Genomic DNA, 5726 nt, shown 5'->3' with positions numbered 1-5726 from the left:
TTAATGTTTGCATTATGTCATTTAAATCAAAATGTTCTCTAGGGTTCTTACATTCTAAGTTATCTCTTAGAGACTTTATATTTTTAATAAGAGTAACAAATACAATGTTTGAATATGTAGTCTAAATTATTTATTTATTAATAATATATGCCCTTTAACAAGAAAAAAAACATTACATAATAATTGACACATATTAAACTAATAACAAAGGGATAAATAAAAATATAACTAGAAAGACAAAAAAATAAATAAATAATAATAACAAAAACAAAATAAATATATAAAAAGCTACAAACAACCTCGAGAGAGGAATAGAGAATCCTTCTATTCTTCACTTTAGTTATTATTTTTACGTCAATAGTATTAAATAGTATTATAAATTATAATATTATAAAGTGCATATTTGATTATATTTATTTTATATTTGAATGAATATTGAATACTGAAGTCTGAAATTTTAAAACTTTACCGTGGATAATACGCAAAACGGCATTACAATACGTCCTTCTCTATAGCAGCCGGTTGTTGATCGGCCTTTATAGCGCTACCTGGCGGAAGGCGCGCAAACCAAAGTGCCGTCAGATATGGACTCTTTTAAGCTCGAGTGGCTACACCGTTTTACCTATATTGTGGTTATATATTATGTGTCTAGAACAATGGTTCTCAAACTGTGCTACTCGATAGATACTCGAGATATTCAACATTTTTAGGGGGTACGATTCTGGCCGAAAAACCTTTGAATTTAAAATTTAAATAGAGAAAAGATTTTTTTTTATATTTTAGTAACTTAGAAGGGGTACCCATAAAATTGTATTGGTAAAAAGGGGTACAATATCTATACAAGTTTGAAAATCCCTAGTCTAAAAGATCTCTGTAATGGATGGTATTAAATTTGAATTCAATGATATGATCTCATTGTGTACGAACAAATATTCTGAGCGGATACGGCATGTCAGCCTAGGATATTTTATATTGTTACTACTTATTATTAATACGGTAGCCGGTAAGTTGAACTAATAATATTCATTTATTCTTAAATTATTATTGATACAGGAAAAATATTAAATATAAACTCATCTAAAATTGAGCTGTTTTAAACTCGAATTAAAACAAAACGACAAAGATCATTATTCTTTGTGCTAATATGTAATTTTATTCAAATTTGAACTTAAAATGTCTTTAAAAAATAACTTTTTTATATATTATTTTTTGATTTTTTAGTTACAGAAAAAACTGCTTAAGTGGAACCTTATTTTAAATTTTTTATCCTTAGCTATAAAAATTAAAAATTTTTATAATTTTTTTCTTTTAACTACAAAATCATTTTTAGATTCTGCGTGGAACGATGAATGTGCTTATCGATTTTACGATGATGTGTGTTTTTATATTTATTTATTTTTTTGTTTTTTGTGTCTGTCATCACTGTTTTGTGCAGTTAAAGTGCTTCGATTTTCTTCAATAGCAGCTTTTCCGGTAGGAAAGTGAATGTAGTTGGTGCATTCGGGAGGTCAAAATTTAAAATTCTCAATAGTTTTCAAAAGCAACAGGAAAAAACGGGAATTTTTACGCAAAACCATTTCTCGAAAAATCGATTTTGGTTTTTAGTGTAACTCTAACAAAAATAATCGTACATGAAATGTTCACTGAATATTTGTGTAAGAATTTTCTACACACCATACAATTTTCAAAATATTTTGATTTGTGTTGAGCTATATTTATAGGCATATGAAATGTTCGATTATTATTTGTTTTTTTTTAACTCAAGTTGACAACAAAATGTTTGCTCAGTCAAAAAACTTTAAAATGTAGTACAAGGTTCCTTGTAAGCTGTTGCTAATAGAAATTAAAAAAAACAATTGAGCATAAATCTACAATAATTTTTTATAAGCGTTTAAACTTAGAATTTTGACAAAATTTGTAAAAATCACGAAAATTAGCATATTATACTTAATTAGGTTAGGTTATGAAAATTCATAAAATGTAATACAAGATTCCTTACGAGTTTGTCTCCTTTTATCAAAAAAAAATTTCTGCCATAAAGTCAAATTAAATCTTTATGAGCGTAATTTTTACAACATTGGATATTCACTTGATTTCTTTTGTAGCGATGTCCTTATTTTATTGTAATTCAAAAACGAATTAATCTAGACACTTCAAATTTACACCAAATGTTTATTTCATCAATTAATATACTTGATACAATTTTTAAAATGTTTGACTTGTTTAAGTTGTTGACGGACATTTTTAATTCTCAATTTTTTCAATTTTTTTTTCTATTAAGTCAATAAAATTGTATTGGTTGAATCAAAAAGCATGAAAATTTAATACAAGACTCTTGATTACTTGTCACAATATCAGTAAAAAATATTAAAAATGCACAGGCACGATTCTTTTTTATAAACATATAAGTTCAAATGTTGACAATATTTATCAAATTGAAAATTGAATATGATTTTGTAGTAAAAAATGTATACAATTTTCAATTTTTATAGCTAAGGATTAAAAATTTAAAACAATGTTTGACTTAAGCAGCTTTTCCCATAACTAAGAAATTTAAAAATACATGAATACAGTTATTTTAGACATTTTAAGTTCAAATTTGGACAAAATTGCATATTAACACAAAGAATAACATCTATCATTTTGTTGTAATTCGGTTCCAAAACAGCCCAATTTAACATAGGAATATTTAATATTTTTTCAGCATCACTGATGATTTAAGAATAATATTAATTCAACTTACTGGCTACCGTATAATTAATAAGTAATAACAATATAAAATATCCTAGACTGACTTACCGTTTGCGCTCAGAATCGTATACAATTGTATGATGTCATTGAATTCAAATTTAATACCATCCATTACAGCGACCTCCTAGACATCTAATGTACAGCAGAGTGACATCCACTTATCCGCTTTTTTAATTTTCAATTTGAGACATTTTGTCAAAATTTGAACTTTAAATGTTTATAAATAAATCACGCCTATGTATTTTGAATATTTATAAAGTATATGAATTGATGAAATAAACATATAGTGTACATTTCAAGTGTCTACGCGTATTCGCTTTTGAATTACAACAAAATAAGAAAATCGTCAATCAGAAATCGAGTGAATATCCAATGTTGTAAACATTTCAATTTCAAATCCTCATAAAAATTTAATTTGACTTTCCGGAAGAAAGTTTTTTTTGATAAAGGTAGACAAGCGTATAATGAATCTTGTATTACATTTTTAAATCTTAGATATAAAATCGAAAATTTTTATGAATTTCTAACTAAATATTAATGTTACGAATTTTGTCAAAATTCCATGTTAACACGTTCATAAAAATTGTTTGTGGATTTATGCTCAAGTTCTTTTTTAATTTCCACTAACAAAAACGTACAAGGTATCTTGTATTACATTTCAAGTTTTTTGACTGATCAAAAATTGTTTAATCGATAGTAGCTTAAAGAAAACAAATAATAGTCAAAAATTGCATATGACTTTAAATAGTTCAACGCGAGCCAAAATATTTTGAAAATGTTCCCATGTTTGGAAAATGCTTACATAAATATTTGATAAAAATGTCAAATGTCTATGGTGATTTGTTTCTGAATTACAACACAATATCAAAAATCGATTGATGGCAATTCATTAATTTACCGTTGAAAATCCAATACAGCGAAAATTTTAAATTCAATGTCTCATAAAAAATTATTGTTGCATTCCATTAAACTTTTTTTTTTGTTTAAAGTAGAAAACTCAGTGGGCAATCGTCTATTAAAATGTTTAATACTCTAACATTACTTATGAAAAGAAAACTTTTATGGATTTATAACTACGAAGTAATTTTTAAATTTTCGAGATTTTGTTGAATTTAGTAAAAAAAAATGCATACAAAAAATGATCGAGCCTATGTATCTTCAATATTTTCAATCAGCTATTAAAACATCTTGTGGGGACCCTTTTTTTAAATTTCCAAGCTATTTCATCAAGTGAAAAAGTTTTAATCGACAATAATTTCAACAAATTTACAAAATTCAAAAAACTATTTCTAAGCTCAGAATTTCAATTAAAATATAATTACTACACCGAGTGCCGCAGATATGAATTTTATACGCGGGGTGTTTATTATAGCAATAACATGTTATAGTAAATTAAGATAAAATAACACCTTATTTTTATTTTTTGTTAATCTTTGTAATAATCTAAATTATAATATTAGATCTAACTGTTTCCGTTTTTTTTTAATAATTCGTCATTACTTCTTTCTGTGTTATTTCAATATGCCGATATTAACTTAAAATCACTTATCCATTTAAATAATCCTATTTAAGCTAGAGTTTAATTAATCAAATGGTAATCATGTAAATACTAAAATACTAACAATGAAACCAAAAAATTCTTGTACTAATGCCCTAGTTGTCGATGTATATTTCTGATTAATAATAAAAATAAAAATAAATCAATCAAATGAAAGTAAATATAAATAATTATATAATTAAACTTCTTTAAAGCTATTTCTGAGATAGGTATTTACTATTTTTAAGCTTAAAAAAGTTCTTTCCGGCGTGGCAGTAGATAGTGGCAGTGTGCACACAATTTTTAATAAAATAAATATGTTGCGAACAATTATATTGTCACAATGCTTAATAGCACCTAATGCATTTGAACACTTAACTGCTACAACACACTTGCCTTTTTGTTTTCAAATGTGTAGCTCACAGATTGCCGTATAAATAAATATATATACTTTCCATGTTGTGAGGATGAGGGGGTTAGGGAGGTTCATGCCATATAGGGAATAGAGTAAAGAATATGCCCTGTTATCTGAACTTGGCACCTAGAAAATTAAGAAAACGGATAATACTACATCAGATTTTCGGCAATTGATCATTGAAAATGTGTTAAAATAGCAAGCAACAGTATAACCATGTACGGACTACGGCTATGCAAAGTGTAATTTATACGATGAAAATAAAACCTTGCAACAAAGCATTTTGAGAAATTATTCAAATTTCTAGTGAATGCCTCCAACATAACAGGTTTTTTTTTTATAGGCTGACTAATATAGATATATTATTATTATTATTATTAGATCGGTTCACGGTCTAAGATATTATTATGTTTATAGAAACTGCCGCTGAACCTCTCACAGGAAACGTGTTCGAAATTAACAACACTGCATGCGCTATAGGCATACGAGCTTAGCGCGGTGCATATATAATAAAAAATATGTATAGGACATACATATTAGAACAATAGATAACAGTTATCGTACAAAATAACACGATAATTTTAATATATAACACTTGACTTTACAGTCGGTCTGACCTGCCTGCACATTAGATGTTTTACCTCAAAACTAATTTTTTTAACATCAATTAATTATATTACACTTGATAATATGAGTATAATACTACACATTTTTATTTAAAATAAAATAAGATACCTATATAATATTCAAATTATATGACCTATGAAAAATCTATATTTATTTTTTGGCCTTCGACAAAAAAATTTTCTGACACCTCACTGCTATTATAGAGGCGTAACCGTTTTCCGCAAAAGTGGAGCTCGACCTTTATCACCACGACCGTTTTTTGCAAAACAGTTATAATCCAATATCCACGAAAAAAAAAATATTATTGTAGAACACAACCATAATCCATCAAATTGTACGGGCAATGATTTATGCCCCTCATCTCGTCTCAAACCAGGCACACCCGGGGGGGGGGGG

This window comes from Myzus persicae, unplaced genomic scaffold, assembly GCF_001856785.1.
Source record: "Myzus persicae strain clone G006 unplaced genomic scaffold, MPER_G0061.0, whole genome shotgun sequence".
Classification (NCBI taxonomy): domain Eukaryota; kingdom Metazoa; phylum Arthropoda; class Insecta; order Hemiptera; family Aphididae; genus Myzus; species Myzus persicae.
Note: the sequence above shows the minus strand (reverse complement) of the source record.